Below are 14,211 nucleotides of genomic sequence, written 5' to 3' on the forward strand. Positions count from 1 at the left end.
TGAGTTAACAGACAACTGATCCCTCTTATCAAAAGAAAATTCAAGGGTAAGTGAAAACAGTCCCCACCTCCCATCTCCCAGGAGGCCACTAAACTGGCTTAGTGTCCCAGAACGTCTCCAGAAATCTCAAGGGACATTGTGACAATAGAAAACTCCCAGATTAAATGGTAAATGTATGAAAGACATGGCATCTTGAGAGCGGGACAGAGAATAACACACCACTAGACACTGGCCCAGAGGACTCAGCACTCTGTTACAGAAGTAAGTGAATTTAGAATTCTAAAGGACTGATGCTGCTCGCTCATCAAATGCTCAGAATGCCCAAATCCAAACTCTTGACTTTCCTATCCAAACCTGCTTCTTGTCTCAAAAAATTACAATTCCGTTCTACCCATTGCTCAGGTGGCATACCTTGGAGTCCATCTTTCACTCCCCTCCCACATCCAGTCCAACAGCAACTCCTGTCAGATGAATCCAGAACCTGGCGGCTTCTTGCCGCCTTCTCCAGGACCATCCTGGATTGGGCAATCTCATCTCTTGTCTGAATTACTCTAATCTCGGCTCACAGGTCTCCCCACTGCATCCTGTCTTTCTATAGACGGAACGTTCACAATGCTGCGGCCAGCATCATCCTTTTAAAATACAGCCGGAAAAGATTATTTCTCCATTTAAAAACCCTCCTATGTGTCCCCATCTCATTCAGAGATCCAAAGTTGTGATCATGGATTGTGGCCTATAGGACCGTACAATGCTGCCTCTCAGACTGTCCCCCCAGGCCAGCCCCATGGCCCAGTGCTTAAGCTTGCGTGCTCTACTTTGGTGGCCCGGGGTTGGTCGGTTGGATCCTGGGTGTCGACCTACGCACTGCTCATCAAGCCATGCTGAGGCAGCATCCCACAGAGAGGAACTAGAAAGACCTACAACTAGAATATACAACTAGGTGATGGGGCTTTGGGGAGAGGAAAAAAAAAGACCCTTCCCCTACCTTCCCACCCCCACCCCCCACTTGCTCCCTCTTCTCCAGCCACAGTGACCTGGCAGGCACCCACCTCCGGCCTTCTTTCTGCCCTTGCCGTTCCCTCTGATGAGAACACATCCCTCCCTAATTCTTGCCCTTCACATCTCTGCTCCTAGCACCTCATCAGAGACCTCCCTCCCTGACACTCCTTCTGTCCCTCGCCTTCCTTTATTCGTTTTCACCTGACACTTTACTGGTTTTGCTGGTGTGTCTAATGTGCCAATGCTCCTCTATCCCTATCCATGAGACAGGGGACTTTACTGTGCTCACTGCTGGATCCCCAGGGTCTCGAACAGTCCCTGCCATATAGCAGGGCCTCAATTAGTCATTTTTGAAGGAAGTCCTCATGATCACTTCTTTTTGAGTTAAACTCCAGCACATGCGTTAATAGATTTTGTTTTGGAGGACAGCTCTGGTAGAATGAGATGCAGTGAGTGATATAATAGGACCCAGGGGCCCTGGGAGACAGAACTCTTGGCTTCTAATCCTGGCTTTGTTCCTAACCAGTTGTTAAGAACTTGGATGGGTCCCATGATCTCTCCGGGCCTTGGATGATCTATAGAGTAAAAGGATTGGACTAGACCAATTAAATCAATATTTCTTAGGAATGGGACCTGAGCATCAGTACTTTTTAAGAGTTCCCCAGGCGTAATATATACCCAGGAGCAGGAGAATCCCAGGATATGCACACAAATCGACTGTGATCTTGTTAAAATGCAGAATCTGATTGGCTAGTTCTGGGGTAGGCGCTGGGATTCTGGCGTTCTAACAAGCTCCCAGGGGATGGTGCTGCTGGTGGTCTGAAATCTACTTAGAGTGGCAAGGTCTTAGAGTCACTTCCAACTCTGACTCCAACATTTCTACGAAGAATGAAAGTCCCTCTATTAAATTCTCAGAAAAATATCAGCTGTCACTTGACTTGCTGCTCAATTTGAGCTGAGTTCCCAGTAAATGCCTGGCAAGCTGCCCCTGCACGCAACTCTGTGGCTGTTCGAGTTGATTTTGCTTTTTTAAAAAACTAATTGCTGGACCCAGGCAGGGAGAATGCACAAAACCAGACCTAAGGACGTCTCTCTCAAAAGCAGCCTGGGAGACTTGTGGTCGGGGAGAAACCCATCACAGTTTAATTGCTTCTCTTTGCCTGCTGCTCTGTTGTCAGAGCCTTGGTGCCTGCTGTGTCCCTCTTTGTCATCTTTACCAGGTCATCTCATGGTGCCTCTGCCTCCTCCCATCTTCTGGTGCCTGCTGGGTGAGCAGACGCAGCAACTGGCAGGAGACAGGAAAGCGAGGAGTTGGCGGGGTGCCTGGAGGAGCAGCCCCATGTCGGGGGAAGGCCAGTCAGGGCTGGCAAGGAGGAAGAATACCCCCCTGCTGGAGCAGCAGCCCAGGGAATGGGGAATGACAAGGACAGAAAGGGGACGGCCATGCAGTGACCAGAAGCTCAGGCTCCCTGGAGTTCAATGGATGACAGGAGTTGCTGACATGGTGACCTTCTCCTACCGCTCCTGCAGGAGGCCTTTTCAAATTATTTCCTGTCTTCACAATCCCCTTAAACCGTATAGCATCTACTAGGAGGCGGACCACCAAGAAGCCACAATAAGTCAAATCATTTCCCCACGTTCAGATGGCTGCCCATGATATGGTTTGGAGGGGAGGAATGGGTTTTCCTCACCTCTGTTAGGGTCCCTGGCTGGGTCTGAAAGTTAAACTGACAGAGACAGAAGAACAGGAGAGAAGCACACAAGTTTTATTGAATTTTTACATGTACATGAGCACCTTTACAAGAGAATAAAGACCCGAAGAGGTGGCCACAACAGGAAGCTTTTAAACCTTTTAGACAAAGAAACAATAAATTTGTGAAGAATTGACAGGAAAATGGGGTTTGGGCTAGAGGGAGGAAATGGTGGGGAAGGAGCTAGGAAGATAAGCGTGAGCTGAACAAGGTTAGATTGTACCGATTTCTTGGCCCCCAGTTTCTCAACTCTGGTGACAAGAAGGTCTTCCTCCTTCCAGTACAAGGAGGCAGCTTTCACGTGGCAGTTTTATGATCTATTCCAGGGAAGAAAGGCAAGGGGAGAGGGCGATCAGAGTGACCTTCCTGTTTCTGCCATTTTTTAAAAAATTCCTTCAACTTAAAATATTTAATATGCTAAGGTGCCATATTTTGGGGTAGCAGGTCCTGAACCCCATCAGCTCTTTCTACTCGCCTCAGGGTAAGACTCAGTGAAAAATATAACTACAGCACTGAATGCGTCATGTAATTCACCCCACAGATCTTCACTGAATGTCTCCTGAGAGACAGGCACTGCACTGGGTGTGAGACATCCAGCAGAGAACAGATCTGACAAGTTTCTGCTCCCATGGAACTTACAGTCCAGGTGGGGGAGACTCACAGGAAACAAAAATATGAATAAATACACATCATGACTGGAAACAGCCCAAGTGTCCATCAACAGGTGAACAGAATACCAAATTCTGGTAAATCCAAACAATGAAACACTGCAACACTGTTCAGCCATGAAGGGAATGAACTACTGACACACCAAATGACATGATGACTCTCAAGATAAATTATGTGGAGTGAAAGAAGCCAGACACAAAAGAGTACATGCTCTATGATCTCATTTATATAAAATTCTAGAAAAGACAAACTAGTCTCCAGTGACCAAAAGCAGATGGACTGTTGTTTGAGGATGGGTAGGGAGAGAGGGGCAGAAAGGTGGCATTGCAAAGGGGCACGAGAAATCTTTGGAGGGTGATAGATAGGTTCGCTATCTTGATGGTGGTGATGGTTTCATGGGGGTGTGTGTGTCAAAGCTTACCAAATTGAACATTTTAAATATGTGTAGTTCATTGTATGTCAGTTATTCCTACACAAAGCTGTGTCTTTGCACACATACACACATTATGTCATGTGCTATGTGCATGCTGGGGTCAGGCGGTGCCATTTTAGACGGCTGGTCAGAGAAGGTCTCAGTGATCAGGCGATTTTGAGCAGAAACCTGAAGGAAGTAAGAGAACTAGCCATGGGGCTCTCTGGGGAGAGAACATTCCAGGTAGAAGGAAGAGCAGTTGCAAAGACCCTGTGGGAGCCTACACTAGGCCTGATGAACATCTTTGAGCTCTGTAACAGCTCAGACCTGAGTTAACACTTCAAGATCTGGACCAATTGCCCCAAGTTTCATATACTCTCTTGTGTCTGTGCTGCCAACCCAGGCAGAGTCCACGTCTTTGGCCTGAGCCTGGCTTCTTAACACCTACATAAGGAGTAGTCACACTACACCAGCCTGAGAATCTGCATTAAGATTCTCTTTCCAGAGATCTGTTTGACTCCATCTTCTCTGAAATGGGCAGACTGCCTGATTCCATTTTCAAATTTTTATGACTAAGAGTGACTAACTGTGTCTAACAAAACACAGAAGACCTCAGGGTACAAAGAGTTACCATTTACTCAGCATTTGCTAAGTGCCAGGCTCTGTTCTAAAAATCTGAAGTGTATTATTTAATTTAATTTTCACCCAACCCTGCAAGGTAGATACTATTATTATTGCCACTTTACAGATATAGAAACTGAAGCAGATAGAGGATAAATGACATGCCCAATTAAGAGGGAGGGCCAGGATATGCAGCTGGGCAGTACGACTCTGGAGCCAGCCCTCGTAAGTACCCACATATGGCCTCACAGAATGCTGCAAATCTCTGGTTCTTAACCAATAGGTCCCAGGACACTCCCACTGGCCTGGTCCAGGCCTGTCCCTGTACATGGCTGGGACCCCTTCCATATTTGGGGCAGTCCTATAGACTGAATTGTGTCCCCCTAAAATTTATATGTTGAAGCCCTAACCCCCAACGTGATGGTATTTGGAGATGGGGCCTTTGGGAGGTGATTAGGGTTAGGTGAAGTCATGAGAGTGGGGCCTTCATGATGGGATTAGTGCCCTTAGAAGAAGAGATACCAGAGAGCTTGCTCTCTCTCTCTCTTGCCATGTGAGGACACAGCGAGAAGGCAGTTGTCTACAAGCCCGGAAGACGGCCCTCACCAGACCCTCACCATGCTGGTACCTTGAACTTGGACTTCCAGCCTCCAGAACTGTGAGGAAGAAATTTCTGTCTTTTAAGCCCCCTAGTCTATGGCATTTTTGAACACATTAATACAGGGAGGGTCAGATGGACCATGCCAAGTCCAAACCCCTCTCATAGGTTGAGCACATTCTTGGGTTCATCTGGGCTCATGTGTGGTCTTGAGGGGGTGCTGGAAAGATCCAGAGTATTGGCCTTCCCCACTCATGTGAATAGCACTCAAACTGAGAGACCTGGGTTGACCCTGGGAGCTGAGGGGTTGAAGGTGCTGGCACTGGCCCAACCTTGTAGGTTCTAGAAGAGGGAAGTGGCATCTCTGTTTTGGAGACAGCAATCCAGGCAGGCAGAGTGATGGAGCCTGGAGGCAGGGAGAGAGGAGGAATGGGGTCCAAGACAGGCCGTAGTTCACAGAGAACTCTAAGACAGAGCAAGGAGAGGAGATGGGTGGAAGGCAGGAGCAGGAGAGGCTTCTGGGCGTAATGGGGCAAAGGTGGAGGGAAATTTCATGGGAGGCCCTTGGCTGACTGTACCAGAGAGAGAAATAGGGCTGGGCTGGTCAGGACAAAGACACATGTTGCTAAATTGAACTTTGTTCTTGGTCCTGCCCCAACTGCCCTCCCCCCAGAGCTGGAGCAAAGGGACTCACAAGGCCTGATTTGGTTCCAGCTCTGGTCCTAACTAGCTGTCCACCTTTGTCAAGTAAGTTCTTTATGATGTTCACCTTTAAAAAGGGAGTTGGTCAAATGATCGCTGGTCATAAGGCTATGATTTCTACATCAGAGAGACCCCCATCTTTTCAATCCTCAGAAATGTCTGACCATGATTCTGTGATTACTATTTGAGACTGAACTCCATTTGGCCCAAGAACTTCCCTGATGTCCTTGGTCTGCTCTAAGTTCTCAGAAAGTGTCTGTGGAGTGACATTTTCAGGGACATTCAGAACGTGTCAGTTTCCAGTGATCAGTGCACATTTTTTTAGCTCTCCAAGGTCTTGGGATGGGCTCTTGGATCAATCTGTCACCTGCCCCCTGCCCTGAGAGTCAGCATCATGGTGGGAGCAGCAGCCCAAGTCCAGTCCCCAGGAAAAGATGAGTGAGCACACAGGAAAAGCCGCACACCCCACGGTGTGGCTCCAATCACCATTCACTCCTGCAAGACACTTATGTACAAAGTCAAAATCAGAATATGATGATGGGCAGTGGATTCTCCGCAAGGACCTATCACCCTGGGGACTAAATGGGAGCTTCTCGTCAGACCCTTGAGGCTCATTCAAGAAACACTCCAGGCGTGGGCTAGGGAATGGTCACGATGTGTGCCTGCTGAATTCATTCAGGAAGAATGCCGAAAGAGCCCGCCTCGGCTCCATGCTGGGAACACAGAGGCCTTCCAGGTGCCAGAGAGTCATCTTAAGACTTATTACACCTACTTAAGCTCACGGGAACTCGAAGTTGACAAAATGCTTTCCAACCTTGGATGAAATGCCTCTTCTGTCTTAGCCAAGACATAGCAAGATTCAGTCATCTTTATTTCTACCCAATGATTCCTTCATCAAACATGTTAATTATATTTTATCCTCCAAGAGGGAAAGAGCAGAGAGGAAAAATGCTGCCAAACTAAGCTACCTTTCTTACCTCCAAATTGTCCTATTTTTAACCAATTCCAAAATTATAGTTCAGTATGGGGAACATCTTCAAGCTGCACAAAATAACTGCTAGTCATAGAATATTCTAAATTCTTTGCATGTGTTGATTTAATCCCCATGCCAACCCTATAAAGCAGGTCCTACATCATCCTCATGCTGTAGATGAGGACACTGAGGCTCAGAGGGGTTAAGTAACTTGACTGAGATGACACAGCTTCTAAGAGTTAGATCTGGGAGTTAAATCCAGACAACCTGCCTTCAGATCCTTGCTCTCAATGGTGGAAATAATCTCTTGTCCTTTGTAAGTGAAGTTGATGGTGACAACTGTACCTTTAGCAGGATGTGTGCCTTGAGGCATTTCTTTCAGGAACGGAGACATTTTTAACTGAGTCACGTATACAGCTTGCCCTCTGTTTCCACAGGTTTTGTATCTGCAAATTCAACCAATTAGGGGTTGATTTCCATCTGTGGTTGGTAGAATCGATGGATGCCAAACCTGCAGATACTGAGGGCCAACTGTATTCCTTGGGCTACAGCATTTTACAGTACAGTATAAAGGACTTGGGCCTCAGGGGATTTTCGTATCCGAGGGCGTTCCAGGAACCAGTCCCCTGCAGATACCTAGGGACAACTGTCCTCATTTGTTCAGCCTCATTCACCACCCCAATTAGTTTTCCAGACATTTGACAAGGCGTTTGTGTTTCCCTGGGTGATCATGTGTAGAAAGAGGCTGATGGTGCCACCAGGGGCCTAAGTCTTTGCTCACACAATAAGGACTTATGACAACTCTGCCTCCTAGAAACCAAAGTGGCTTCAGGAATATAACAGTGTCCCAAGGCTCCTGGGGTCTGTCTGTCCACCCAGACAGGAGGAATAACAGAGAAGGCCAAGACTTCACTCAAGTCCAGATTCCACCTTCTAAAAACCATCCTAACAGAGTTTCCAGTAGAAACGTGTATATAACAAAAAAACAGCTTCAACCCTTGTGTCTGGGTTATAGCTCTCCTGTTAAATATCCGTTCCCTTCTGGTCTTTGAAACTTCTCCATTGATTCTAACACTTTTCAAAACTATTCATATAAAATTATTCTGGCTCCGAACACACCTGGTATTATAAACCAGGACAGAGTAATTCCTTCAGAGTAATTCCGGGAACACAGTGCTTTTAGGGCATGGTCAGCAAAATGAGATTAACAACTAATATTTATTGCACACTTAAATGCACACTTTGTTCATCGTTTTGCATGAACAATCTCATTTAAATCACTACAAAAACTTGTTTTATGAATTAAGAAACTGAAGCACAAAGAAGTTAATTGACTTGTTCAAGGCCACACAGCTAATAAGCGACAGAGCACGAAAACAGGAAAAGTGTGGGTTTTGAGGAAGGAATTGGAGAATTTTATCATCACTTACAAACACATGAGGCCATGGAGACAGGAAGTAATAGAAATCCCAGCCCCTGCCCCCAGGAGTTTACATTTCAACACAGAAGAAAGGACATAAGCAAAGCAGAAGTTACTAACTTTATGCAACTGATATTTATTGAGCACAAGCTATGTGCCGGTCACTCTAGGTGCCGGTCTAGGAACTGAAGAGACAGCAGTCTCATGGAGCTTCAGGCTAGCTGGGGAGACAGATGGAAGCCAAACAAAAGAATAACAGGAGGAAAACTAACATGAGGTGAATGCTGACTGCTGTTTCATAGAAGGCATTCAGAAGCTTCCTGAGGTGGTATATACTCCGGAATGGAGCAACCATTTTCAGGGGTCAAGAGCTTGTCCATGAAGCCCCTGGATCCGTGCGCTCGCGCTCCTCCCCGCAGGATGGGTGGGCTTGGAGAAGTGGAGTGGAGGAGGGAGGGTGTTCAGGGAGAAGGGATCGGGGCAGGCGGGACTGGTCCTGATGCTGGTGAGGACGGCGAGCTGCTCCACCTGTCCCCCAAACAGCAAGTGAGCAGGAGGGATGGGATCCGAGTTTGGAAGCGTAGCCATGTGGGCAACATTGGAGAAAGAAAGGGCTTCTACTGCCTAATGTTACTCATGTTTGACCCCTCCCATGACCCTCTGCTGCCCCAAAACTCCTTCACAGACTGGGTATTGTTTTCAGGATAAAGGTGCAGACCCCTTAACTATGGCACGTGGGGCCCCTGGGGTCCAGACCCGGCCTGCCCTTCAGTCTCGTCTCTCTCACCTTGAGGTTCTCCTCCTCTGGGAGCCCTCCCTACCCTGCCAGGGACGGAATGCACTGCAATCCTTCCCAGAGGCTGTTCCCACCCTAGGGAACAGGCTTATCTTCTCCTCCCTCTCTACCCACCTTCTCCAGGTGGACTCCTGCCATGCCCCTCGAGGCTTATTGCTGGGAGCACTTCTTCTGAGAAAACTTCCCTGTCCTAGCCCCTAGCCCCTGACACATCCCTCACCCAGCAGAGTCTGACTTAGCTGCCCTTTCTCTGGTCTTGCAAGATATCTTCTCTTTACCTCTATCTTAGCACATACTTGGTGTGGTGTAATAAAAAATAAATAATTGGTCCTTGTCCCAGCTTCCTGGCACATGGCTCCTAAAACCCTAGGAATCTCTGGAGTGATAAGTGTGTCTTTTGTATGCTAATGAGATGACTGGTGGAGATAGCTTCGGAAGTGGGGCTGGTTACCAGAAAGACCAAGGCATGATTAGAGGGTTGGAACTCCCAGCCCCACCTTTGACCTCCAGGTAGAAGAAAGGGGCTGGAGATCCTGCACCTGGGATCTGAACCTGTGAACCCCGGGCTGCCGAAGCGGAGCACGCAGACACAACCACTACGTCACCAGGCCAGCCCCCATAAAAAATTTTCTGAGCTAGATAAAAAGGTTCCCGAATAGGTGGTTTAAAAGGTTAATTAGGTATTAGATGGATGGATGGAGAGTGTAGTAGATTACAAAATTTGGCCAAGAATTCGTCTCACCCAGTTACGCATGTCCCATTGCAATGTGACTGCCACTCTGCTCTTCAAGACGTGGCACCTATTTTCCTGTCTCTTAAATCTGGTCTGGTCCTGTGATTTGCTTTGGCCAAGAGAATGTGGTAGGATTGGTGTGGTGGTGGAGCTCAAGAAGACTTGCAGCTCCATCATCCTGGAATGCTGCCCTGAGACCATGGTATGGAGGAAGCCCATTCTAGCCTACTGGAGAATAAGAGCCCATGTGGAGGAGAATGGAGGCGGCTCAGCCAATAGCCAGCAACAACCGCTGGACCTGTTGGTGAAGCCATCTGGGACCTTCCAGCCCAGCCAATCCTCAGACTGATTCAAGAGACATGTGAGCATGAGCGGGCCAGGCAAAGCAGCAGAGGAACCAGAGCCAGGCCACAGAATTATGAGAAATTAATGAGCTGCTGCTGTTTCGTTTTTTTTTTAAAGACTGGCAGCTGAGCTAATCTCTGTTGCCAATCTTCTTTCTTCTTCTTCTTCTTCTTCCCAAAGCCCCCCAGTGCATAGTTGTATATTCTAGTTGTAGGTCCTTCTGACTCTGCTATGTGAGATGCTGCCTCAGCACGGCTTGATGAGCAGTGCTAGTGATGAGGATTTTTAGGCTGCTTAATTTTAAAATGGCTTATGATGAGGATTTTTAGGCTGGTTAGTTTTAAAACTACAGATGAGATGCAGGCTCCAAGGAGTGGAATTTGTTTGCCCCTTTGTTGGGAAACATTTACATTTCTAAGGGAACCCTCTATCTGTGAAGATGCCTCCCTCTCTGTGCCAGGAAGAGGGGGGGATGGTCTTATCTCTAGAGGCTCTTGGTCAATGCCAGAGGCAAGAACTTAAATTGGTTGCTGTCTGGCAATCTCATGTAACTGGTTTAGGGTGGTGGTGTCTAACCTTTCTAACCTTTACTTAATCCGATTTGATTCTTGTCTAAAAGTCATGGGATCACCCAATGACCAGACCCCACCCGCACTGATACCATTTTAACTTTTTTTCATGTTCTTTCCTTTGTCTTGTAAAGAGATGAATCACATACCTATGCCTTAAATTTAGCCCTAACCCTCAACTCGGGGCAGCAGCAGGAGCTCTGACTGCCCGTGGGTCCTGTCCCCACGCACCAGCTCTGCCTGCCCATGGGTCCTGTCCCCATGCCAGCGGGGGCAGCAGCAGCAGCTCTACCTGCCCATGGGTCCTGTCCCCATGCCAGCGGGGGCAGCAGAAGCGGCGGCAGCAGAAGCTCTGACTGCCCATGGGTCCTGTCCCCATGCTATTCCACACTATTTTCTAAATAAAGGAGCACTACTGCCAGATCTTGAGAGTCTAAGAAATCTTTCTTTCGACTCCTCGGCTCACCGATCCCGCATCATTTCGTCTGTGCCCAGAATCCGAACCGGTGAAACCCTGGGCCGCCAAAGCAGAGCACACAAACTTAACCACTTGGCCACAGGGCCAGCCCCTGCTGCTGTTTCAAGCACTCTGTTTTGTGGTGGTTTGTTAGAAAGTTTCTCAACTTCCTCACTATTGACCTTTCAGACTGGAGAGTCCTTTGTTGTAGGAGACTGCCCTGGGCAATGTCGAATGTTTAGCAGCATCCTTGGCCTCTACCCACTGGATGCCAGTAGCACCCCTCCCTGGTCAAGACAATCAAAAACGTCTCCAGCCATTGCCAAATGTCCCCTGGGGGCAAAAACGCAAGTGACCCAGGAAACCTTCTTATTGATTTTTCCTTCAAAATCTTGAGTAATCAATACCCACTTTGGTGGTAGAGTTGGAAAAATGTTCTTTGCCCTTGACCCATAGATGCCTCCCAGGTGGCCGGGATGAACTCAGCTTCTATCTTGGGAACCAGCACTACGTTATCAGATAAAGTTGGTCAGCTCTATGCCAATATAGGCGAAGGGTGGCACAGTTTTTAAAATTAGAATGCTCAGACACATCACATATTAGCTTTCTAGAGCTGCTGTAACAAACTACTATAAAGAGGGTAGCATAAAACAACAGAAATTTATTCTTTTGCAGTTCTGGAGGCTAGAAGTCCAAAACCAAGGTGTTGGCAGGGAAGGCACTGGGAAGGAATCTTCAGTTGGCCGTTACCAACTTCTGGTGTGGCTGGCAATCCTTGGCATTTCTTGGCTTGCGGGTGTATCACCCCAATCTGCCTCTGTCTTCACACAGTCGTTTTCCCTCTGTGTGTATCTCTGTTTTCTCTTTATATAAGGACACTGGTCACTGGATTAGGGCCCATATCAACTCAGTATGATCTCCTCTTAGTTCACCTAATTACATCTGCAAAGACCCTATTTCCAAATAAGGTCACCTTCTCAGAGTCCAGGGGGCCTGGACCTTATCCTCCAGTAGACTAGACATGAATTTTGGGGAGGATACTGTTCAACCCTGTACACACCATGGGCAGACTGGCTTGTGGTGACTGTGCATTCATTTCTCCTGGCCATTGTCCTCACCTGGCCCTCTGCAGGGCGGGCCTCCAGCCCAGCCAATGCCAGAGGGGTGCTTGCCCCTCCCTCTAACCCAGGAGCTCCTGTCCCATCCACCCAACTTCCCTGACCCACCCTCCTGCCTCACTTGTAATCTCTGCTGTCCCTCAGCACAGCGGGATATGATTGTCACCACCAAAGGATGCCTCCCTGCTGTGGAGAGGAGTGTCTCTCTCTAACTGTGGGTTCCCCGACAGATTTTTATCTGCTGCTTTGCTGCCTTTCTTTACATTGTGTTCATAAGAGACCACAATTCCCCACTTTTATACACGTGGTCGTGACAACTTGCTTTCACTCTGAGGTAGAAAACATCTATTTGCATTTTCTTCGCCTTCTCTCAACCCCCATATCTTCTGGGGAAAAAAAAAACCAAAACATTTTTTTCATGCTATAGTACAAACCCTCCTGTAATTATTGATGTTTCTGTCCTTTGGAATGCTTTCTTGGCTTTCCATTTCTCTTGCCTGCCAAGCACACTTGACCTGTGGTAATGTGAAGGTCACAACAGTGCGGATCAATCTCTTCCACGCAGTCTCATTTGTCCAAGGCACACAGTTTCATGAGATGAATGAGATTAGAACAGTGTGAGCAGGACAGCATAGGGAGGATGGGGGAAGGGGTGCTGCCAGGTTGAGGAAAGAGGTAAGATCAGAAGGTCGATCAACATGGCAGCAGGGCTCTGGGCCTCAAAGCAGAACTACAGATTAGATGTGTTAAACCAGAAAAAGCCCTCGGGAAACACAGAAATAGGAACTTTCAACTATCTAAGAATGCAGATTTAATGACCCAAAAACTAAACTCCAGTAGATAAAGGAAAGTACTTTTCTTTGGGGAACTATGAACTAATCTGGTGGTTTATGGTGTATTGATAATGGCAAGAAAATTTGAGACTAACGTTGTAACTAGCAACTAACTTAATCTTTGAAGGGCATTTGCACAAAATACCATTCATTTTCCTAACCAGCATTTAACACACTGGTAGATGTCAAACTACTTTGCAGATGAATATTTTAGGACGTAAAGCATTTTCTATCTTGGGCAACATGTTGGAATCACCTGGGGTCTGGAATGAACTAGTCAAGGGTGAAGGCAAAGCATTAGTGGGTTTTAAAAGCTCCCCAGGCAATGCTAATGGGCAGCTACAGTGCAGAACTACTGGTATAAAAAGTCAGAACTTACGAAGATCATTACTACCCAGCACATTTACTACTCAGCAGAAAAATGCAATCATGTCTATTATCATATTACCCTACCATTAGTCCTTGCATCAGGAGTGAATACTTTTTCCAGAAACATCAAGCTTTTTCTTCTGGCTAAAAAGTGCGTACAGTATTTTCACTTAGCGTGAGACTAAAATGAATCAATCAAGAAATTATGTATTGAGTGATCAGAGGGTCAGAGGCAAGGGTGGAAAGCATACAAAGTAGTACAGAGTGTAGATCTTCAAGGATCTCACCATCTAGACCAGAAGTTGGTAAACTACAGCCCACAGGCCAAATCTGGCCCCTCACCTATTTCTCTAAATAAAGTTTTATTGGAACACACAGCGATGCTTTAAGAAAAAAAAAAGGTATCATCTATGGCTGTTTTTTGCACTACAATGGCAGGGTTGAGAAGTTGTGACAGAGACCATCTGGCCTTCAAAGCCTAAAATATTTACTATCTGGCCCTTTTTAGAAAAAGTTTGCCAGCACCAATTTAAACAAACTAACCACCACCACCACCACAAATATATACATATATATGTCTCCTATTGTGCTTCTTAACTTTCCAGAGAGAATAAGATTAAATTAAAAGCTCATTTAATGAATGAAGACAGCTGGACCACCTTGAATAAAATTCTAGATCAAGTTGTAATTCCATCAGTGGCAGCAAATGAGGAGAGTGTGACTAGTTACCAGGCAGAGCTCAGCAGAGTCACTGCTGATGTCTTTGCTGGTGCCTAACAATAACATCTAACACTAGGACTTTAAAAGCAAACGTGAGCCAATCTTTTGGCCTTACCTCTAGTAACA

At 46.9% G+C, this 14,211-nt stretch overlaps 1 protein-coding gene and 1 long non-coding RNA gene across 6 annotated transcripts in view; one reads left to right on the top strand and one right to left on the bottom strand.

The window, feature by feature from the left end:
- The window catches only part of ALPK2 (alpha kinase 2), a 117,631-nt gene that overhangs the window by 83,425 nt on the left and 19,995 nt on the right, over positions 1 to 14,211 (bottom strand). The window lies entirely within an intron of this gene.
- The window catches only part of LOC103553881 (uncharacterized), a 47,813-nt gene that overhangs the window by 14,878 nt on the left and 18,724 nt on the right, over positions 1 to 14,211 (top strand). The window lies entirely within an intron of this gene.

This window comes from Equus przewalskii, chromosome 7 (genome assembly GCF_037783145.1).
Source record: "Equus przewalskii isolate Varuska chromosome 7, EquPr2, whole genome shotgun sequence".
Lineage (NCBI taxonomy): Eukaryota > Metazoa > Chordata > Mammalia > Perissodactyla > Equidae > Equus > Equus przewalskii.